Source organism: Equus przewalskii, chromosome 26 (assembly GCF_037783145.1).
Source record: "Equus przewalskii isolate Varuska chromosome 26, EquPr2, whole genome shotgun sequence".
In the NCBI taxonomy this organism is placed as follows: domain Eukaryota; kingdom Metazoa; phylum Chordata; class Mammalia; order Perissodactyla; family Equidae; genus Equus; species Equus przewalskii.
Window position 1 is genome coordinate 15,263,840 of NC_091856.1, and position 24,099 is coordinate 15,287,938.

The 24,099-nt window shown below is 45.1% G+C and overlaps 1 protein-coding gene across 32 annotated transcripts in view; it reads left to right on the forward strand.

Annotated features, from left to right (window-relative positions):
* The window catches only part of PALM2AKAP2 (PALM2 and AKAP2 fusion), a 467,702-nt gene that overhangs the window by 392,749 nt on the left and 50,854 nt on the right, over window positions 1-24,099 (forward strand). Inside the window, exon 1 of one of the 32 annotated variants that reach the window (XM_070594986.1) lies at window positions 16,612-16,755. The exons of 30 other annotated variants lie outside the window; for them this stretch is intronic. The gene's annotated coding sequence lies outside the window, so the exon portion shown is untranslated. Of the gene's footprint in view, window positions 1-16,611; window positions 16,756-24,099 lie in introns of those variants that run through there. One more of the 32 variants, XM_008513697.2, reaches the window with a different exon arrangement.

Consider the following 24,099-nt stretch of genomic DNA (forward strand, 5'->3'; position numbering starts at 1 on the left):
CCTCTGCTGCTGTGTCTGGGCTGATGAGGTTCTAGACTTTTCTCTGGTGATGAACTTCTGTCCTTTCTGGAAGAGACAGGAAGGGGGGACAACTTTGCAAATTTATGTCCTGCTTTTAGGCAAACAGAGGGTGGGCAGAGAGCTTTTCTTGTATCTGCTTCTTCTTGGTTGCATTCGACTCAAACTAATCCTATGTGAAAGTGGCATATTCTAGGATGGGATATCCTGTTACCCTTCACCAGCCACCCAAGCTGTCCGCCATTTCTTGTTACGTCCAGTTCTTGTAAGTTTCTCTTGCTCCCACCTCAGGGCGTTTCACACCAGCCTGGAACAGGCTTCTGTCCCCTTCATGGCTTAGTTAACTCCTCATCTTTCAGATGGCAGCTCAATTGTCACTTCCTCACTGAAGCCTCCTCTGACCTCCGTGACTAGCTCAAATTTCCCTGTTAGAGGTTGTCAAAGCCCATGGCGCCTTTCTTTCCAAGCATTTATCACAGATGCAACTTTACATGCATTTGTGATTGAAAAATATCCTGTTTTCCCTCTGCAATAAATTTCCAGAGGGCAGCCCCATGCCTGGTTCTCCCCATTGTGTCCCAGTGTCTGAGGCACAGTAGGTGCTCACGTTCAACAGTGAATGAATGAATGAAGCAAAGCCCAGCACGGTATTCAGAGCTCCTGCTCATAGCCACCGCATAGAGTGTGCTAAAGTTGCAATAAGGGAGACACTAAACAGGTGAACAGCTCACATTTCTTAGCGGTGGTGTGTTCAATTTAAAACGAGAGCTTGTCACTTCTCGCTTCAAGTTGCCAGACTTCTAGACCACTCTTAGTTTAAATAGCCCGTGGAGGGCTCTTTGAGGGGAGAGGAGGGAATTCCAAAGATTCAGCCTTTGATAAAGCCTTGATCTTTCACCTCGTGCAGATCCTGCTTGGGAATTAGAACCTGGACTATGGCTGCTGCTGAGTATCTTCTTTGCATTTTTCCCTCTGGCCGATTTTTCTACTTTTTCTTGAATTTTCATCATGTCGGAAAATGTTCCCTATGAATCCACGTGGCATACGGAAGTTGCCATGATGAGCTTGACTGTATTTGAGATTGGATCTGCTGAAACCAAGACCTCTGAGATTATAGAGCTGAGCTCTTTGTCCTAGAGCCCGTTTGAATAGAGAGAAATTACGTGCCTTTTTAGCAAAAGATCCGTTTTTATTTTTATTACTTTCTTTCTTGCTCAGATTTCTCTTTTGGCCACATGAACTTGTGTCCATTTGCTCCCTTCTCCTTTCTGGCCTTTGTCACTGCGATCCCTCGAACATCTAAAGGAGTGCCCGTCACATCATCATGTAGGTCTGCTCAAGGGTCTCCATCCTGGAACGCTGGAAGCTGTTGCACTTCCCCCGGGAAGCTCCCTTGTTACTGCGTGTCTTGGACACACAGTTCTACTCCTCTCTCCTTGTCCGTAATCTAAATGCAGCCCAGGAAACTGACAGAAGTTCAGCGTTTTTGTTTTTTTTTAAAGGGCAAGGTGTCATATCTTGAGTTCAGTTCAGTCTCCAACTGGATTCTGTCCGGATTTGGGTTTCGGAGGTTTAGCCCTAAAGACATTGAGATTTAAGTTGAAACAGGTCCAGATTTGGTAACATTTAAGATTCTTCCCAGAGCACAAATCGTCCCTTACTGGAAGCCACCCTAAGTGCCGTTCTTAAATCTTAAAGCTCTGCGTTCCTAGGAAACGCTCATGATAAAAACAGTTGACAATTAATCTGCTATGTGACTTGAAAAATAAGCATCGACACTTCTGAGGCTTCATCTTATCAAGTTCTGAAGGATGGTTTTTATAGCCTATGTAAGGCCTTGGTTTATCAGCTCCAATGGCCTGGAAACTTCTGAGACCTGAATATTTGGGATGAGCAGAATGGACCCAGTTTAGGAATTCCAAGAAGGCAGAATCAAGATAGGGAGCTGCCAAAGCTCACAGATGTGGAATGAAACCAGTTTCTAACCCTAATTCTTCCACCCCGTTGTAATGTGCTTAAAACCTGGACTCCCTTGGGATGTTTGCACCTGGTTGGAATGTTTTGAACCTAGAATTTTGCTTCTTGGTGTGTTTATCCGTGAAACATAATGATGATAGATCTGAGCCATCTCATAAGGCTGCTGTTGAAGTCTTCAAAGTGCTGGTTCTATCTTCCTAGTGCTACAGAAATGCAGAATGGTAGCAGCTGTGCTGTAATGTGTCCGGGGGGCTGTCTTGACCCTTTCTCTCTAGAACTCAAACCCCCTGAATTGAGATATAGTTGACAGATTGATAAACTTGCTCAGGTTAGTAATATTATCTCTTAGATTATATACGGTGTCATCCTACGTAGCATCCCCATTTTACAGGAGGAGAAAGAAAGATGGCAGAAGGAGCAAGGTGAGAATCCCTTCTAGGCTGTAAATTCAGGCAGGAATCTGTATACCTTTTAATGGCTAGTTTTCTGAAGAGTTTTACCTTGAGGGTGAAGCCCCTGGGTTAATTATACCAGGGAAGAGCACACAGAATGAATTTGTGATGTAAATGTTTGTGGTATAAACTCCTATGCAATAGCAGTAGTCTATGCTAGTGGTTCCTTGACGGCATCTAAGTGTTTCTCTTATTGCTACTTAAAATGTGGTTGCTTTGTCAATCCTACTTGGGAATTGAATTAACTTCAGTGCCCTTGATGGAAGCCATTTCTTTTTCTGCAGTTTTTGGGGAGGTTTTGTCTTTGGCGTTAGATGGTGGTTGTTTTGAAGGACTCTGGTTGCTTATCCACATGCGCACACATACTGCAGATGTCATTAGAGAAATAATTAGGTGTTAAGCTTTAATAACATCCATTTGGTGGCTACAAATTAATATGTTTAAAAACCCCTGAGGTTTGACCCTATTCGTCGTATCCTGCTGCTCATTGGCGCTGACCAGCAGAGCTAATGAGATGCCTCAATACTGCTGTGTTTCATGATCCTTATGGTAGGGGGCTAGGTCTCACTTTTTTTTTTTTTCCACATGTAGGTGGACATAAAATTTGTCAGCAGGCAAATCCATGAGGAGCTAACTTTATTACAGTATCATTTTACACTTGCAAGCTCTCTTGGCTAGTTAATTTTGACAATAGTCTTAAGGTAGTTTTTATTCCAAAGCTTTTTGTGTAATGCTGTAAGAAGCCTCTGCTCCATAAAGGAAAGTAGTCCAGGTTGTTTTATTTTATATATATAAAAATCTATAACATATATACTTATATATGTATTATGCTATATATACGATATATATATTACGCCCTGTCTAGTCGAATGCTCTTATTTTCCTCTTCAGATTCTTTCTGTTTGAGCCAAACTCCTGACTTTTAGTTTGCACAATATTCATACACAAATTATTACTTGTCACCAACAGCCTTATTATTTCAGAAATTACCAAGTGGCTACATCTGCATAATTTTTGCATTAATGAGAGGACTTTTTTTGCAAACATGGTTTTGTTTTTTTGAAGAGGAAAAGCTTGGGTCCATTGGGTTAGCTTTTTCTGAGGTGGAGACCCAGGTGGAACCACACTTCATCTCGGCAAGGTCACAACTCCGACCCCAGAGGATGAGAATTTGTGACTAACGTCTGAGAGAACTGATGGAGGAGACCGGAAGGTGGGTCCAGAGTTGCCTGGGCAAGAAGAAGATTCTAACCCCAGAAGAGCGGCTTCTGGGAGGGTGAAGTGAGGGCGCATGTAAGGCTGGAATGTTCTCCTGCAGGCCAGGAGAAGGGAAGGCTTCCGTGGTGGGTGTGCACTGAAGAATGTCACTGGGAATGGGGAGGTCTAGGCCTCGGTGCTTGTTCTGCCCCAGCGCAGCTCCATGCTCCCGGCTGCACCGAGGATCTGTGTGCTGGTCCCAGGTGCGGCAAGCTAGGCTAGGCAAGGGGGAGAACGCCAGTCAGGAGTGGATTTGAGTGGTTTGGAGGACAAAGGCTTGTGTTGCTTTGAATGTGTGCGCACAGACATCCATCAACCGTCCAGAAATTGGACTGCCATTCAGTTCTCAAACAAATGGCTTGTTTATTAAACTGAAAGCTGCTATCTCCATTAGGAAATATTCGCTTCCAGCAATTAGCCCTGCGGGTTAAAGAGCCTCCCTCCCTCCCGTCTGTTTTGCTCTGTTCCCAAACAGCACTTTGATGTGCACGGCGCACCTAATGGAAGATAAGTCGTCAATTAACCCAACTGGAAGGTTTAACTGAAAACAGACTTTTCAAGCAAGGAATTATCTCTGAGTTAACCACTGATTGACATTATCTGTCTGGGATATATTCTTATGCGAAGGCTTCACCTTAGGATAAAAAGGAGAAAAAGTATTCTAGTTATTTGGTTTGTTTTTAAAGTCATTCTAGAAATTAGATCTCAGACTACTTGAGGCTGGGGTGGGGATGCCCACAGTTTCCTTTTCTAACAAGTTACCATTTTAATTCCTTTAGGAATTGGTCCTAATACTGTTAAATTGCTGGGGGGTTTGTTTTTATTTATGTTTTTCTTTTACAAAAAGTAAGCAGAACCGTCTGTTTCTATAATAGTATTAGCAATACTGTGAATTTAAACACAAGGCAGATGAAACAAATCTGTAATTGTGTGCTTGAGATTTGCAAGTCAAAATAAGGTTTTGTTTTCTGTGGTTTTTTTCTTTTTCTTTTTTTTTACTTTCAGATACATGAAAATACTGACAAACTTCAGTGTTAATTCACATAGAACTTTTCAGGAAAATATCAATTAAATAAATTTAGCTATTTCACTGTTATTTTTTCAGTGTGCCTTTAGTTTTCTAGTATGCTTATGAGACCAATAAGGGGCCATAAAAAAATTAATTGCCAAAAATTTAGAGAGTAAAATAGGCCAGCCATTTCATTACTCTAATACCCTAATACAATCTATAATTATTTTATTTTCTTCTAGCCTTTTCCCCCCGTATTTACTACAAAGATATAATCCATCTACTTCGATTCTCTTTCATAGTTCATTAGCCTCATAGAATGTTTCAAAAATTATGCCTCATATTGCTTAATGGGTACAGGGTTCCTGTTAGGGGTAATGAAAAAATTTTAGAACTAGATGGTAGTGGAGGTTATACAACGTTGTGAATGTAATTAACGACCTCTGCATTGTACACTTCAAATGGTAAAAATGGCAACTTCTGTGTTATATATATTTTACCACAATAAACAAAGTATGTAAAAGTTATGCTCCCAAATGTTTTTTTCTGTTTTGAGAAGTAAAGTATTGACAGATCTCAGAGTTTGTAATGCCCGGAGAAAATTTCAGGGTGGAGTTTATTTTTCAGGGGACTCAAAAACTAAAACTTTTCCATACTCTTTATGGTTGGGATCAAGCCAGCAATTTGGAGGGGAAAGTTCAGCAGTGGGGTGGCATGGTATGAAAACTTCAGAGACCTCGGGGGTGGAGAGGTCATGTTTCAGGCTGAGGTAATTAAAGCCCTCAGTGATGGTAGCCCTTGGCTGTCACGACGACGGATGAGTAACTTCCCCAGCTAGCCTTCCAGTTCACAAACACGTGTGAATTCCAACGCTGCCCTCAGGGAGCCCCAGCAATAGCTGGGTAAGTTGTCTCGCAAGATATGCAAGCTGTGACAGAGCAATTCATTCCACTAGAGTGTTTCTCGCTGGGCCTGGCCCGAAAGCTGAGTGAGAGAGGGAAGGGCCTCCCAAGTTGGAGGGACCAGCGAGGGGAAAGACTTAGGAAAGTAGATCGGGTTTGGAAAGGGTGGCAGGCCCTTAATTCCAGATTCAGGAGTTTCTTTAAAAACATAGTCCAAGTGACATTCATTGAGGGTCTGGTTGTCGGCCTCCATCTTACACTTTTGTTGATTCCTGTGCAGTGTCCTGGTCAAGGCTTAGCAAGTTACAGGACTTTGGGAAATGTCTGTGCCAAGCTTCGGTGGGGAAGGAGGACTCAGAGCACACCACAGTGGTACCCCTGATATACAGCACCTTTTAGGGGTGGCCAAGGTTCAGATCACAGATGGGAGGCATCTTTCTGGACCATATACCTGACTTTTTTGGCATAAACTTTGGGACTTCTGGCCCCAGAGGTATTTGATGTGGTGCATCTGTGTTCCTGAATTCTTAAATATTGCAAATGAGTCTTACAAAGAGGAAGGCAAACTGGATATGTGAATCTAATTGGGCTTAATGTTTTAAACATCTCATATTCTCTTGGGTTATTGTTTTGTGTTTATATCCCAACTCTGAAATTAATTGGCCTAATACAGAATTTGTTAAACATGAATTAGAGAGTAAAATCAAGAAATGATTTTAAAGAATGCTTTTCACAGGAGGTTCAACTACTTTACTAAAAGGAAAGCGTGCTAACTTATGCATTTCAGCATCGCACAGTGACATCGAGGGAGGCTGACTTAGTGGGGAACTGACAAGCCCTTTGTTACCACTGCAGTCTGCAGGTAAAGCGTGGGCGCCCCCCTCCCCGCCCCATCCCCCAGTGGCCTTGCTAAGATGAGATACAGGAATTTTGACCATCTGCCCCAATTCTGACGTTCAGCAAGACATCACCAATGCAGGGAGCATGGCTTGGGGTTCTGTTTCTTCCTTTTATGTAAGATGTGCTCAGAAAAATTAAGGGAAAACAATGGGAGATTCAATGTTTTAGAACAAAGCAACATCTTGGCTCTAGTCAACCTTTTGGTTCCAGCTGCCTTCTAGCATCTCACAGCTTAAGATGTTTATTGGTTGTGTTCCTGTGGCATTGAAGCCCCCTACTCCCACGCCCAGCCCCTGTTATTTCCTGTTCTTGGATCCGCACCTTCTGACCTCCTTGTTTGGGGAGGGGTCCACATCCGGAATGGACAGGCTGCTCTCGGGTCCCTGCTATTGTGATCCAAACTGTGTACACAAACAGACATTCTTGGGAGTGGCCAGACATTATCTAGAGAATTCCAGCCACTTCGCTGAAGAGAAAGTCACTCACCTGGAACATTTGGAGGAGAACTCCAGGCATCTGAAGTAGGGGCAGATGGCAGACATACCTTTTTAAGATACACTAAGAGCTCAAAGTGAATTCTTGGATTCAGTGAGCCATGACACATCATGTGTCTTGGGAAAGCAAAGAGGATGTCAAGATTTTGCTTCTCTAGAGTGGACAAGCCAGGGCTTGGATCTCAACTCTGTCACTTACTTGCTTTGTGTCCTTGGGCAGATTACTTAAGCTCTGAGCTTCAATATCTTCATCTGCAAAATAGAGATAATGCCTTATGTCAAGATGTGCTGTGTGAATTTATTGAGATAATGTATGTAAAGGGCGGAGTGAAATGCCTGCACATTGTAATGTTCAATGAATCATGGTGACCACTGTCGTCCATATCGTTTCTATTTCCTGTAGAGGAAACTGGCTCACCGCTAAGCCAGAAAGCACATGGAAAGAGTTCTCAGATCCATTTAGAGTAGGCGGTAAAGTGGATCAAGAATCTTGGAGCTCGTCTTCCTTGTTTGATGAGCCTCTAGTCCAGATGGTTCCAGCTGCTACGTCTGCATCTACAACAGGCAAGATGGTGGTTCAAGGACCTGAGACAGGTGGCCTCGGTTCAATCCCAGCTTCACCACTTACTGCTGGATGTCTTGGGGCAAGTCACTTAAAACTCTGTGAATCTCAGTTCCCTGAGCTGTACACCAGAGACAACGAGAGCACTGACTTCATAGGCTGTTTTTGAGGAATAAATGTGATTGTGCATCAAAATCGCTTAGTGCAGTGCCTGGCACATCATAATTGCTCCATACACGGTTACAGTCACCTGGTCATCAAGCTCAGCCAACACCTTCAAGGGCTCTGGGTTCCTGTGTTTCTCCTCCAGTTTGACAAGCTGTGTGCCCATTGCCAGTTTCAGGGCTTTGCAGCTTCCATCTTTGCAAACTGGCTTCTGTGGACAACAGCATTCCTGCATGCTTCTGCTCCAGTGAGGCAGTCGGTAAGCCTGCGGTCATTGTTGCCTGAGTATGCACTGAGTCCACAGGTCTTCTTTTCCTCTTCCTGTTCTGTCCACAAATTTAAAAAAGTGCAAATACCGTGTGGCCACTCACCTCCAATAAGGCTTGAAAAATCCTCTAATTGGCCTACTGCCAGAGGAGAGAGCAGGAGTGACCTGCCTTGCGCTGGGAGCCTGCCATGTCCCCATCATGAGGCCAGTTGCTTTCACGTGCTGTCTCTTAGGGCATCTCCCTAACACCCTTAGAAGGTAGGAGTGTTAGTTTCCTATTGGTGCTGTAACCAATGACCACAAATTGAGTGGCTTAAAACAATAGAAATTTATTCTCTCACAGTTCAGGAGGCCAGAAATCTGAAATCAAGGATGGCAGAGTTGGTTCTTTCTGGAGAGGAAGAATGTGTTCCTTCTCTCTGCAGGAGAATCTGTTCCATGCCTTTCTCCTAGCTTCTGGCAGTTGCCAGCAATCCTTGGCACTCTTTGATTTGTAGATGAATCACTCTAATTTCTGTCTCTGTCTCCACAATAGGTTCTCCTTTGTATATATCTCTGTGTATCCTTTCTTCTTATAAGGAGACCAATCATTGGATTTAGGGCCCACCCTAATCCAGTATAACCTCATCTCAACTAACTACATCTGCAAAGACCCTTTTTCCAAATAAGGTCACATTCTGAGGTTCCAGGTAGACATGAATTTTGGAGGGGACGCTATTCAACCCACTACGGTAATTAGTATACGCATCGAACAGATGAAGAGCCAGAGTTTCAGAGAGCAGAAAACCTCTTGTGTAAGCATCACACAGTCAGTTTGTGACACCAGAGGATTCCAACCCTGACCGTCTCTTCTCTAGACTCATGTTCTTCCCACTGGATCACGCACAAATAAATGGAGAATAAAATAATGGTCTAAAAACCATCACAGCAAAATGGTTAGCAGCAGTTGGCCGCTAGATCAAAGGGGCCTCTGGAGGGTAAACAGGATGAAGCAGAGGCTGTGTAAGCAAATGGAGACCCCCTTTCTTGTTGCTGGTTCTCAGACTTTCTCCAGTTTCCGTAATTAGTATAACTTGTTGGCTCTCAACCACGGTGCTCTCTGCTCTTGGGAGCCCATGGCCGGGCAGAGAAATTCCTCATAAATGAGACATGAGGTGTAGTGGTCAGCTTCCATTGGCTTTAAGCAAAGCGAAGGAGCACATTTCTTAGGGTGAAGCCAAATACCCTCCAGCGATTCCCCCTGCACCGGGTCTTACCGTTGGCTTATGCTTATCACGCACTCCCTGGTGGATGGAGAAATTCCATGCTTTCCTTCTCCTGCAGAGGTTCCTTCCTGGCATTCAGGGTCACAAATGCAGTGGGCAGAAGCAGGTGACTGGCCCTCAGCTGCCTCCAGGGCTGGGCTGCCCAAACTTTTCTGAGTGTGGTCCAGCAGAGGTGGCCCAGGGTGAGATTGGGAGAGCCCAGAGCTGTGGGCAGGAGAGGGGTGAATCCATGGTTCTGGCTTAAAAAAGCATAGGACTGGGGCAGAATCTGAATCAGGGTCAGATCCTCAGTGTCAAGGGCAAGTTTCTCTTGGTTTAAAACACAAATGCACCTCTGATCCGGGCGCAGAATCCCATATAGTCAACGGCATCAGTTCGCTGCATGAGTGGGAGTCAGAAAATTTGAGTGGGCCTAGTTTGAGCTTCTGCTGCTCCGTGGCTGCTTGCCATGCCCTACTCTTCATCCGGCCAGTGCCCCCAGCGCGTATCCTGATCCAGAATTGCCACTTAGTCCTGGTGGGGCAGGACTCTCAGATTGACCATCTGGACTTTCCTGGAGTTCTCTCTTCCTGCCAGAGTGTGTCAGAGTGAATTGGATTAGAGGTCTGTTTGCTGCGCAGTCTGGCTTCACACATGGCTTTGTGCTTTTGAAGAAACTTAAGAAAAGGCCATTCATGAATTTACGGGGTGAGCGGCAGTTCATAGTGACGCTAATATCCATGATGATGAGACCCGTTCTGTGGATGGAGATCTAAACCTTCTAGAACCTTCCAGCAGTTCCCTTGCAATCCATAGGGAGCTGATTCAATAGGATCGACCCTTTTTCCTGTTTGTAGGTGGTAGGTCCTTTGGTTGAGTTTTTCTTAGAGCTTGCCAGGTATTTCATTTAAAAACATCTCTTGATTATTGGGTTTCCCCTTCTTCAGGATTGTGAGTGCTGTCTTGGGGAAGTGAAGGCTTCTGCTTAACACCTGCTGCCCTTGAGCAGGGAGGAGCCTGGTGGGTGACTTTGTAAGAGGGCTTAGCCCAGAGCTGGGTCATCTTGCTGACCTCAGACCCTCAGGCCGAGGGCTGGGAACTGGGTGACAAAAAGGAAGGGATCCCGAGACAGAACTGGCACTTGGGCCCAAGTTCAGGGTTGCCTCAGTGCAGCGTTATCATCCGTCTGCAAACCCCTCCTTCCCTTTAAACAGTGATAGGAGACATGGTGTTTTTGGTTACAGAAGACTAGATTTAGCAAACTTAAAATACTATTTTTAAAACTTTGCTCAAAGCTTTGAAATACTTTGCTAGAATAAAATACTGATTGAAATTCACTGAGTGCCTGTGTGTGTCCGTCCACCTGTCTGTCCGTCTTAGAGGTGGATGGGGAGAATGCTAGATTGACTCTTCCGCACGTTTAAGTTGAATGGAGCCAAAAAAAAAAAGGACTATTGTTTAGAATAATGGAGAAAGTCAGCCTCCGATTTTTGCTCTCTAGTTGACTGATTAGACCTTGGGAAACTTTTCAACGGGGTTTTCCTATGACATATCCTGTCTGTGACAGTATGTGAAATTCTACAACATTTGAGTCCCGAAGAGGAATTTGGTTACTCACAGAGTGTTTCACAACTTTTCTGGGAATAGGCAGCTCATGGAAGAAAAATGTCCACGTACAACAGTGAGGCAATTACTTATTTTTGATGAAAAAGGAAGATTATATCGTCATACAATTGTATAGAGTGAGAGTTTGCTCCTAAAAGTATATTTATTACAGCGAGAAAGCACAATTTGCTCACGGGAAGGTCACGTTTTGATATGCATTTGTTCATCATGGCTGAGTAAAGGCCTTACTACTCTGAAAAAGTCCAGGTCTTGTCTACTTGTTGAGTATTGCAATGCCTCTTAATCTTTTTTTTTTTTTTTTTTGGCGAGGAGGATTGGCCCTGAGCTAACATCTACTGCCAATCCTCCCCTTTTTGCTCTAGGAAGACTGTCGCTGAGCTAACAGCTGTGCCCATCTTCCTCTATTTTGTATGTGAGATGCCTCCAAAGCACGACTTGACAAGTGGTGTGTAGGTCCGATCCAGGATCTAAACCAGTAAACTCTGGGCCACTGAAGTGGAGTGCACAAACTCAACCGCTATGCCTCCAGACTGGCCCCTCCATTTTTCTTATTGCAAGCAATGTAGCATTGGAGATACTTGGACATACTATATCTGGGTGTAAATTCTTAAAAGTAGAGTTACTGGGTCAAAGACGTTGTATATTTTAAAGTTGGGTATATATGTCAAATTGCTATGCAACTTCATGGAATTGGATGAGGGTACTTGTTTCCTCCCATACTAATTACTAATTTATTCATGGAAAACTTATCTCATAATTTACTTTGGCTTTTCTTTTATATGAGCAGGATTGGGAGTCTTTTTGAATGTCTAAGAATAGTTTAAATATTTTTTGTGTGTCCATTGTCTGTCCATATCTTTTGCCTGTTTTTTATGTTTGGGTTGTTGGTCTTTTTCTTATTGATTTGCAAGAGCTCTTTATATATCATGAATATTAAACCTTTGTGATATGAATTACTAATATTTTCTCAGTTTATTTCTATTTTAGCCATCATTCATTGAGTCCTTTTATTGTAGTACAAGCCCCATACTGGGCACTTGTGTTTCATATCAGCCCCATAAGGTAGTAGTGATTTTATACCCACTTCACAGAGAAGGAGAAGCCCAGGCCTGATGGATACCAAAGCCCCTTCTCAACCAGAACTCTGTACCCTGATATGCATGTATATATTAACATAGCATCATTCCAGGTTGCCATGCAATTATGATAAATATCCTTTTTGAAGGTAGCATAGTATTCCATCTGTTAAACAAATTGCAATTTTCAGATGCTGATTCTTATTACTACACATTTTCATTGACTGCAAGTTTTCATTGTTCTGGACGAGACTGTAATGTGTTTCTTCTAAAGCTTTGCCCTCCGTGCTGCACCATGATGATGCCAGTGTTCCTGCAGAAGATGAGTGTGGTGTCTGAGATAGCGAGCAGAGGGACCTTTTGAGTCTAAGATCTTTGAGGGAGGGATTTCCATCAGGCTCAGGGCAGAAATGGGGTGCCTGGCAGACACTGTATTGGGGTGTACTGCCTTGCCCTGCTAGACTTTTCAGCCCCTTTCCCTTACCAGGTCACCACTAGCTTCATCTAGTTCTGGAATGAAGCGCAACCTATATGAAGGTTCTGTATTCTCCTCCCTCCTAAAACCCTCTGTCTGAGCAGTCCTGGAGGCAGGCAGAGGTACACGGGGGACAGCAGGGTGCAGTGGGAAGGGTAAGGGGTTGGAAGTTGGGGAACTATTTCTTTTTCTGTAGAATGAATGAGATCATGGTGTGGACATCGCTGGGTGGTCCGTCCAACTGGTTGTGTTCTCCCCACCTCCCTGCTCTGTAGCTCTCAGGATCCTGAGCATGGGGAGAGGTGCTGCTGAGTCTGGATTTCCTCCTGAGGGAAGCTGCTGTTCCTTTTATTTTTTGTTTGTCTTTTGTTCTTTTGCTGAAAAAGATTCGCCCTGAGATGTTAGCCAATCTTCCTCTATTTTTTAGTATGTGGGCTGCCAGTACAGCATGGCCGCTAACAGAGCGGTGTAGGTTCATGCCTGGGAATCGAGCCTGGGCTGCCGAAGCGGAGCGCGCTGAACTTAACCACTAGGCCATCGGGATGGCCCCTGTTCCTGTTTTCTTAATAAATTAAGGCTGGGAATGTCTTAGTTTCCCATACTTTACCCCAATCAGGGATTGCTTTGGGTGAACAAGCTATTTTAAATTGTAAATATTTCCATCAAACTCGCATCAAAGTGCAAATTGCTTTAAAGACCTCGCTCCATGCTGAGAGTCTTTTGGAGTTGGGACTTGGAGAGGGACCTACCTGAAGGGTGTAGGAGAGAGGGCAGCTTGGGGATGAGGCAGCAGCCAGGGCCATTTAGGAAGGACCCCTGGAGCTGCTGAGGCCCAAGCTGGCCTCCGTGTGTGCCTTGGTTTGGGCCTCGGAGCAGTTTGAAGAGGCGCAAACCTCCAGCTTCCTTGGGCCCCAGGAGCCCCCAGGAAGTGTGCACAGGGAGCCTTCTCAGTGCTAAGCCCCCGCTTTGCAATTCCAGGCAGCAGGCTGGGTCTCACCATCACTGAAGCCGGCCTCTTCACATAACCCGCTTTCTCTGGTTCCTCCTGATCTCAACAAATCCATTTTGGAACATTCTGTCACACTAAGGTACATGAATGGGATGGTTACATTTAGCAGAATAGACTCTTTCAACTAAAGAGATAAAGCTCTGACAAGGAGAATGTCTAAGACAGAGTTGAGTTCCTTCCTGGACCCTTAAAATCCCTCTTGGCAAAAGTATCGAGAAGTTTTCGAGGCTGCTGCCCCCACGTGCTGGCTTGCATTCTCTCGGCTCTGCCCACATCATTACCAGACGCAAAACTACCCTGTGCTTCACCTTTGCCCAAGGTTCCTGCTAACCTCACAGAACTAGGAAGATTAGAAGCAGAAAGGAAGTACATTTTGGGGGTTCACCTAGTTTTGTTCTCCCATTTTCCAGACCAGAAAACTGAGACCCAGAAAAGAAACATGACCTTCCCAGGGTCCCGTAGCAGCAACACGTGGTTTCAAAGACTGTCAGTTGCTGCTTTGCATTTGCTGTTAAATTTCCCCTTTTGACCCTTTGCATACTTCCTGGCTCTGCTCCCTCCTGACCTGCCCAGTGTGGCTGCCAGGGGCAGAGCCCTGCCCTGGGGGTGGCATTCGTGGGTTCTGTCTGGAGCTGCTCCTGACCAGCTGTGTGACCCTGGAGAAAGAAGGGTTGGCTGCCATAGGCTGGAGCCCTCCCCTCTGTGGAATGGGGAGAATCCCCACCTTGCTATTGGTGGGAGGAGTAAATAAGAGAAGCTATGGAAGGGTGTAGAACACAGACCTGGCACCCAGTAGGTGTGCCATAGATATTTGCTGACCGACGGTCCTAACAGCCTGTGGACCCCAGTTGCTGGGCCCTCACAAATCGCACTTTGCTTCCCAGCCAACTAGGACCAACTTTCAAAATGACTTCATTTCCCCCAGCGCCAGGCACCGTCAGAGACTAAACAGAAGATCAGATTACAGCACCAGGAGAACTAAACTGGCAGTACAGATTTATTTTTGTAAACTCGGAAAAACCACCTCAAGCATAGAGCCTGTGCTGAGAGCGAGGTGGAAGGACCAGCAGCAGCGAGCTGTGTGCTGCTGGGTTCCGCTCTGCTCCCTCCGGTCGGGAGACCCCACTGCCGCAAATGTGGGCTGGCTCGGTTTGGGCTTTTGCAGCCTAACTCCACCTTAGACTCTGGTCAGAAGCCTGCCCACTCCTTAGATAGTAGTGCTTTAAGAGCACATATAGTCTTCTCTTTTGTGAACAGGGCAGGTTTAAAACAATCTTTTTACAGACCTCCTCATGGGTGAAGGGGCAGGTGTGATTATGTAGCGGGTCCCGGGTACCACTCTTGACTCTTGGCTGGAAGGCGCCTCTTCATGGAAGACTCTGCCCTGGCTCGTCATTCTCGAGCAGAGCAATGCCACCCTGGGTGTGTGGTTTCCCCACCTCATTTACTTCACACTGTTAAGTAGCATCTTGAAATGCCTTTGGCTGTTCAGCAGAACATTCCAGTTATTCCAAAGGGCGCATAAATTCAGTTTCCATAGCGCTCCTTGCTGACTTGGTATCACCAAGTCAGTCATTGAGAAACTCCCAGACATTTCTAAATAAATTTCAGTATGTTAAAAATGTCATTTAGGGGCCAGCCCAGTGGTGCAGTGGTTAAGTTCACACGTTCCGCTTTGGTGGTCCGGGGTTTGCAGGTTTGGATCCCGGGTGCGGACATGGCATCATTTGGCAAGCCATGCTGTGGTAGGCATCCCACATACAAAGCAGAGGAAGATGGGCATGGATGTTAGCTCAGGGCAAGTCTTCCTCAGCAAAAAGAGGAGGATTGGCAGCAGATGTTAACTCAGGGCTAATCTTCCTCAAAAAAAAAAAAGTCATTTAGATGTTCTAAACAGTCGTAAAGTATAGTATACTTTTAGCTTCCTTTTTAAAAGAATCTGCCTGGGCTCCATCCACTCTGATTATTCCTTCCTTGACTTGTGTTTTCAGGAAGGTCCCAGTAGGTCTGTGTTGCTGGCCAACCCACAGGCCACAGGGGAACGTGTGAACATCGTTGGGCTGTTCACTTGCTTCCCCAGGGCAAACTGCTCCCAGACCAGCTGACCGTGCAGGACCATGTTTGACTTTTGTCATCCTCTTCCTAGTGACTTTACTGTAAATCTCAGTTCTCTTTGCCTCCTCCAAAATCTTAGTGAGGAAAATGAGTTCTGCATGGCCGTGGAATTCTGACCGACTTTCTAGTCAGCCGACCCTAAATTATGCCCCCAATTTTCCAGGTCAACCTAGAGTTCCTGGGGATGAGGCAGGTGGAACCTGGGGACAGTGTTGGGAGCCAGTTGGAGTTCCCAGGCAGGGGACTTACGTCAGTGCCCATTAGCCTGCATATGAAGTGCTGGGCGTCTGATTCTCTGGTGAACGAGTGAGGGACATGTTTGTGACACTTATGTCTACCCAAGACAAATGTGGATCTGTTTTTTTTGTGACAGAAGATACTGGTTAACCGTGAGAAAGTGGAGCCACTTCCCCCAGACATTCCTTGACATTAGAGCACTCATCCCTGACTTCAAATTCTTCTGTTCCTCTTCAGCATGGGACATAATGTAACCATTTAAAATACATCTTACGAGGACCACTAAAGGACGTAAAAAGCGCTTGTGAGATAATGTGAAGAGAAAAAAGGTTGGCTACAAAATTGCGTATACTGTCTGGTCTCCACTATTTTAAATACATATTTCTAGAAAGGAGACTAAATGGAATGCAGTAAAATGTTAACTGTTTTTCTCTGAGTGGCGGGAGGATGAGTAACTTCTGTTTTCCAAATTTTCTACAGTGAGCATTTATTATTTTATGTACACATATGCACATTTAGGCTGTCCTAAAAAGTGCATTTAACTGGATCTTCAAGATCTTTCGGATCTTTTTGCTGCCTCAGCATCACCGGCATATAATTCCCTGCTTGTCCCAAGGCCCATCTCGCATTTTCCGAGAAGAGAGCGGTAACTGGTTCATATCCACACCACTGAGTGCCTGCCTTCGCTGCTCAGCCCTGAGCGCCCTGGGAGCAGCCTAGAGCCCTCTCTGGCTGGACTGCTGCTGCCTCCAGGTTCGGCCGGCTAGGGAGGGGCCAGCCTCTTTGAAGGGGGTTAAAGTCCTTCTTTGTGTGAATGGCCTTTTAGGGAGCAGAGGGAGGGCCAGCGGTGACATCACACTCTTCAGTCAGGAGGCTAGGAAGGAATTTGTCCAGCTTGAGCCAGTGCGCAGGAATCTGGAAAAAGAGGCAATTCCGACGGGGACGTTTGAGGCGTACACTCTGGGCAGGGTAAGCCGAGTCTGCTGACCTATCTTCTTGTCCTTTTTTTTCTAATTGGGAAGGAGAGCGTTCCCTTTTGAGGTCAGAGTCTCTGTGGAGGAGGGACTCAGAGTTGAACTTCAGTGCCATGCCGCGGAGTCCTTTCCTGCTAGAGAGGGAGTGGGCAGCTGAGTTCGGACGGCCCATCTCTTTTTGCAAATCTTGTAAAACTCCCAGCTTTGATGCTAAAGGGCAGAGAAAAAAACTTCACACTGTACATGCAGCGTGTGCAAAGATACCTAAGTCATCTGTGACACATCATGCTTTGAAGATGGTGCATAAGGGTGTCTGTGAAAGAGAGTGCCTGTGTGTGTCCTTTTCTAGAAAGGAACCAAGTGATGCAGTGATTCTGGTGACTGGTTTTCTGGTTATCTCTTTGTAATTATTTAGTCTACAAGTCCGTGCTGTGGAACTCGCCACATTCACGGGGTGACTTACAGCTTTTTAGCCGATGTGTGTAACTGTCTCCTGAGGACATGGGGGGATGGAAAGAGAACCTCATCAGCTCTGATCATATGTTCGAGTCATCTGTGGACAAAGGGTTAATCTCAAAAGCGTCTGACACTGCTCTCTCTTTCCTCCTGACTCTCAGCCTCCACATAGTGGATTTTTGCCGGGTCCACAGTGGCGCTCAGCTTTTGCTCTCTGCCATGACTGGTTGGCCAGGCACGAACCCAAGATCCTGAACTATTTTAAAACCAAGAGGGACACAGCTAAGTAAGTTATAAAGAACTCAAGCGAGGCTCGCTTTTGCCTTCAGCAGAATCAGTTACCCTAGAAATTTCAGGCTGCAGGAGCCAGCGTTCCCTCTGTGGCCTCGATCTTGGTTTATTCTGGAGGTGGGGACTGTCCCATAAAATGGTTTTGCAGTGAAAAAGGCCTTTGGTGAGAAAAGTGTCTGAGGGCTCCTCGATAGAGCACAGAGTGTATTGAGGAAGAAGTGAAACTTGACTTACGTGGAGCTGGCATGAAGCATCTCTCCTCATTCAGGGGAGACCCTGAAATCTCCCAGCGGTTCTCAATCACTCTTTTAGGGTCCGGATCTCCAAGTAACTGAAAGAAACAAGCTTTTACCAGGCGCCGCAGAAAAGGCAACAGCTTCCTTCCGTTCCTCCCCTCCCCACCACACCCCCATCAGACACACCATCTTCGGTTTCTTTCACAGAGAGCCCAAGCTGTAAATGTGTTAATCAAACAACACCTTAACATTTTCCAGATGTGCGGCCTGACATTTGAACCGGTGACTTTTCAGCAGGGTTAAGGGGATGCTATTAACAGGGCAGGCTGTGGTGTTGTGGAGACTCCATCATGTTATAAATTGACCACTTTCCTTCACCGGGAGTGTGAGCCAAGACGTAGGCGAGCCTTGTTTCCAATGAAAAGGGATTCCAGGAGTGTTTTCATCCTGTCTTCAAGCCTGTCTCTCAGGCATAAGCTAGAGAGAATAGCAGGACAGCGATTGCTCTGTTGACTGATAGCATAGAAGCTCTCAGAAAGAAAGGCTGGGCCTGTAGGAACAGGAACCTCTTTTTAGAGCTGTCCTAGTCGCATTTAGCTGTAATGGCTTCGTGGCAGGAGGTCTGGGGGAGGGAAACCCCAGAGGCAGTGTGAGCATTAGCCCCTCCTTATTGGAGTTGAGTGTGTGTGTGTGTGTGTGTGTGTGTGTGTGTGTGTGACAACATTAACCCGTGCCTGCCTGTTCTAAATTTAGCTTCCAACTACCCAGGAGGGCTTGGGGTCTTCAGTCTGCCTTCCATCAGCCAGGAACAGTCTCTGGTGTCTTTAGGGAGTGGCTAAGCCTCCAGCTTCCCACGATCTACACAGGCCCCTGGTCCTACGGGCCGGAAGAAGCTCTGCTGGGGGGTGGAAGAGGAAAGGCCGCCTGGGACTGGAATGTGGCCCAGGTTATCACCCGGGCCTCTCCCCTCCACTTCCTGGCCCGGAGGCCTGAAGCCAAACCAAGGAAGCAAGCCATTCTGACATTCCCACTTTCTGTGTCTTCACAGGGCTGGGTGGACACAGCCCACTCAGAGTCCCAGGGTCTTCTCCGGCCTGCCCCCAGTCTGCCATCTTCGGCAGGGGGGGCCAGAGGAGCTGCAGGCCAGCTACTGAGGAACTTAGGTGCTCCCAGCATAAACTCTTTTCGGCCTGTACAATCTACACCGTTGAACAGGGTGGAAATTTTTTTTCCAGTTAGCACTTTCTCGGCCTTGTGCTATTTGCTCTCCTTATGCGAATTGGTACCTTCTCCCTCCAGGGCTGTAAACTCCTTCCTGTGGAGTGGGGACCACCTCAGAGCTCTGGGGAATTCCCATGACCCTGGGCACAGGGCTTCTCACTCTGTAGGACCTCAGGGCATGTGAATCCTTGCAGGAATGTATTTTGACTTCTTCACCCTCTATGCTCCCCTCTCACACTCTTTGCGTTCCCTCAATTTGGGGATTCTGTCTACTGTAGACCTACCATCCCATCTTTAGCTCCCCACTGGTCCCTCCAAGGCAGCTGAAGTTCAGCAGACAGATGCTGGCATCTTGCAGGTGTCTGAGCATCATCCAGCAACCAGGTTGCACCCCCTCCTCTCATTTGCCTTCGTGATGGAAAGTTCAGCCAGAAAGTTAAGAGCCCCGTAAGAACCCTCCTAGAGAGAACCATGCATGGCTCGTAGAACCAGTTCTTTGCTGTGACAGCAGTTGTGTCCTGTGTACCGAAAACGTGACTTGGGAAAGAGTGGGAGGGTAAGTAGGGAAAACGGAGATGCCCTCTGGTCTCACAGCTACGAGGAAGTTTTATTTCATAGCCATGCCTCTGTTCCTAGGCCAAGAGTGAGTTTGTATTTTTGGTGGAACTTAAAAATAACTGGATTAAAGGATCAGGTCACCTATTACCTGGGGAAAAGGGTTTCTAATTTAGATATCGTGGCTTTAGTAGCAAGTAATCTGGGTTATTCAGAGCGGAGAAACCTGGTTGTGCAGCCGGTGCCTGATGTTTGAGTAATTTGGGTCACATTGCGCATTTAGGCTAGGAGCCTGGGAAGTTGGTAACAGACATTGCCAAGAGGTAACAGCCTGAAGGTGGTGGTACAGTGGGGAGCGGTCACGTAAAGTGAATGGAAGTTTCAGCTTCTTGCTTGTCCTTGTAGCAAAGGACACCTTTCTGGTGTCTTCTGGGCCCAGCCAGCTCTGTTAAGGAAAATGTACTTCCTTCAAGTTCTTTCTGTTTATGATGTGTCAGCTGCAGGCCCAGGTACCCTGGGAAGAAAGAGCTCACTACCATCCATCGCGAGCTGCGCAGGAATCAGGGTCCTGATGTGTTTTCTGTGCCAACTAAACAGTCTTCTAGAATCTCACCTGTGCTGTTGACTCTGGTGCTGGGAAGAAGGCACAGCCTTTTCCCACAGTGCCCATTGCGACGACTGGGATGTGGGATGTGGGATCTTAATATTTTGCCTCTGGGATGTCACCAGAGGAAGCAGAGGACCCGCCTCAGAGACCAGCCCATAGGGTAAAGTCCTCAGCCTGGGCAGGAAGTCAGCCCCTCATTTCCGGCTGGAGGGCCCTACAAGGAGAGCAGAAGGTGGGAAGCTGAAATTGTCTCCAGGGAGTCTGCCATGGGTTGGTTCTGAATAAAGAGGGGTAAGGTCATTGACTTCCAAAGCCAAATTATGAGTCTCACGCATTTCTGGAGATTCGGGTCTGAGAACGGTCAACCAGAAAGCCAAAGGAATGCTGTCTTTCCCTTGTAACAAAGGGTCCCGTCCTGAGGCCTTTCCTGGGCCTTTTTCCTTTAATCTCCTCAGGTTGATTACTTTTCTTCTCAAAATCAAAACTTCACCATCATCCCCGGCTCTTCCCCCAAAAGAAAGTCAACCTCCTCCCAGAAAGAATTTAATATCGGTCATTTACACTTCTGGGTAAAATTGCTTACTAATAATGAACACTTGCATTAAACATTTTACAGCTTACAGAGTATTTTTAGATATATTATCTTATTCTCAAAACAGATTTGAGAGAGATTATTATGAGCCCTGCTCATACGAAGGAGTATACGTTCTCAGAAGAGTTCCGTGATTGTCTTGCATAAGGTCTGGCAGAAATTTTACAGGAAAATGGGCTTCTATGCTGTAAATGAACCTATACTAATTTGCTTTGTATAACTACTATTAAATACTTTTTGGTAAATGATGGCAGCTTTAGACACAATGTGGCTTCCAGGTTATAATAAAAGCAGGTCTTGGGCCAAATTCTCACACTCATCCAGACATTTATTAAATAAACATTTGTAAAAGTAGGTGTAAAAGCATTGTCTGTAACCTCAGAGAAGTCTCGGCTCTCCGAGATTCTGGATGTCCGACTCCACCTTGCATGGGCGGCCGTTTTATAAAGGCGTGTTACCACATAGTGCGTGTTGACTGATGTCCTCTGAACCAAAGGCAGGGGACCGTGCTGTTTAGTTCTTAGACTTGAGGCACCATTTGTATGTCCTCTTCCTAAAAGGGTGGAGAATCTCTCTTATCCACAAGTTTGAACACCACCTATTTCACTGATGTCTAACATTCATTGTGCTAATTGACGAGCCACCAATTTCACTGATGAAACCCATTTCTCCCCTTAATTGTGTGATTAGCAAAGCCTCGGGGGCCTGTGGGAGTGAAAGAGAGAAACTACTGGAGGAAGGAAGCCTCCTGTGGAGTGTGGGGTTTCTGATTAGATGCTGGTTGACCCCTCTTGGAGTGTATATTCCCCAGCCGGATGGCTGTTGGCCCCTGGAATGCCATTTAAACGAATTTCAGACACACAGAGCTATATTTTTTGTCTCTGCCCAAGTATTTTAAAGCAAATAGTAGACATCCCAACCAGCTGTTAGCTATTCTGGGAAGCTGACAGGTATTATGTGCCATGCTGTTAGGGCTCCACCTGGGGGTGAGCTGGGGCAATCCAAAGATTTCCCATAAGCCTCTTAGCATCCTAGTTTTTCTCTGACCTTTGACAACCCAGTTTGATGGCTCTTTCATACCTTCCTGTTTTTTGCATTGGAACATAGTTTATTTCAGAAAGGATTTTCTAATCCGTTTAATAAATGTGCGTTTTATCTGAATCTGGAATCAGGTTCACCTTATCTGAAGCATGGAGAAAATTCTGGACTTCTTATCTTCAAAGGGAGCAATAAGCATTTCTTGGTTTAAGCAAGACATCATTTAATGATACCAAGCCCAGACTCCTGCCAAATCCGGACTGTGGGATTTCCAGCCCATTTCCATTTAGATGATACAGTTACTGGTGGCTTTGATCCCATCAGGCCACCTTGCATGAAGGTAAATTCCTCCTGCTGGGAATAGAACTCAGGAATTTGCTCTTTTGTTATAATCGTTGACCTAACTTTACAAAAACTCAGGACCTCTGGTGCAAGCTTGTGAATCAGTAATGTAGACTTGTTTATCCCTTTAAGTACTTCTACCCTGATTCGAGTTTAGTGCTGCTGCTCCCTGGGATAGTTGGAATGGAGTGTCAGGAAGAATTTTCTGAATTTATGGAAAGAACTGGACGGAGCCCCATGTTGCTAACAGGAAGCAAAAGCCTCTTTACTGTTTATACCCTCCAGTGTCTAGATTTTTTTTTTAATGTATTGGAAAAGAATCAACTCAAATAACACTGAGACCCCAAACTTTGACTTTTAACCAGTCATTAGTATTTTTTACATCTCAGTTTGACACATCACGGGAGAATAAGTAATGCGACTCATTATTTCTGACTCAGAGCTAAAGGTAGTTTTTCTCTTGACACTGCAAAAATGTACTGTCAAATGCTATTCTCAGACTTTTAAAATTTTAAATTGGAACAGTTGCTGCTGGCTCAGAAAGTCTGCCTTGGAAAAAATTGATATAATGTTTAAGTTCTAAAAAAAAAAGCTGGCAGGGCATCTTCTTGTCTATCGTCAAACACTGAACTGTAGAGTGTCCCGGAAAAAGAGACAAAGCCGATGCGAGGAGCCAAAAAGTGTTTTTGGGAAATGTTATGGAGATAGGCTCCGCCACTTGCATCTACAAGAGATAAATATAAATATAGGCGAGTTTTTCACTTTGGCTACATAAACGCTAAAATAGACATGCGTTTCTAGGAAGTCTGGCTAATCCAATTTTTGTTAAGAAAAAAATGTTGTCTCCTGGAGCTTATTCGTACTGCTAATCTCATTACAGCTCCACAGATTAAGCTTCCTGCATGCTTAATGAGTGGATTAATGACTAAATGAACTATAGAATTAATTATTTGCCTTTCAGCTTCTTTAATGTTACATTGCCCTCTTTCCTCTCATGTCAACTATTCCAAAGTGTTTTATGTTTCAGTAGAGCAGTGATTTTTAACCGTTTCAGCCCTAGCAGCTTCCTACTGTTTCTACCTTTTTTTCCCCCAAAAGCCAAAAGGGATAGAAGAAAAACTTTACTTATTCCCATGAAGAAGATTAGCAGTAAATCATTGGCCAAATGAAGCCTGGGGGCTAGGAGTGTCGCGGATAATCTGACTCTCACTTTCAGTACCACCATCTCTTTTTGTTGGTCTGTTTATTCCAGGAATAACTTGCCAAGCAGTGGGCTAATTTTGACCTAGCTTTTCTTGAAATTGAATGGCAGCCAATAAGTGTTAGGCATTCAAATTTTCTGTAATTCTTAATGACATAGGAGTTACTGACAATTGTCTTACCAAAGAAAGTTTCGGTAATGTTTTCTAAAGGGCAGTAAAAACTTCTTTGACATGCCTCTTTAGTTCATCCCAAAGATAAAAGAACCACTAGTTAATGATGGTCAAAAATAAAATAAAGATATTAGCAATTATAAATATTAATGGTATTAAGTACCAGATTTTGACAAAAACCAGACTTAGACTGGAAGATCATCCAAGACCAGAAAGTGTTGACAAAGAAGGAATACTCATTATTGTTGCCTATTACTAAAGAAGGAATATATATTACATGATCGATTTAAGTCTAAAGAGGAATGTGGAAAACAAACAGTGAAGAAACCCCTCAGTTCGCGGATAACCATGAGAGTTTTTCGATGTTCTGACAATGATGCAGAGCACACAGGATGGACTCCCATGTTTTTCTAGGTCTTGTGAACAAATCTATAATTATTCGCTTTTCCTTGGAGGGATTTTGAAATTAATCCCCTGAGAATCATCCTAAGGTGGTGTTTTAATATTGTGTTCTAAAACTTGAAAATTGTCGAAAGCTTAAATAAATGAAAATTATGCCGTCGTGTGATTTTGCATTGTACTGTGTCAGTAATACCAGCCACACTATGGACTTGAGATGGGGAAACAA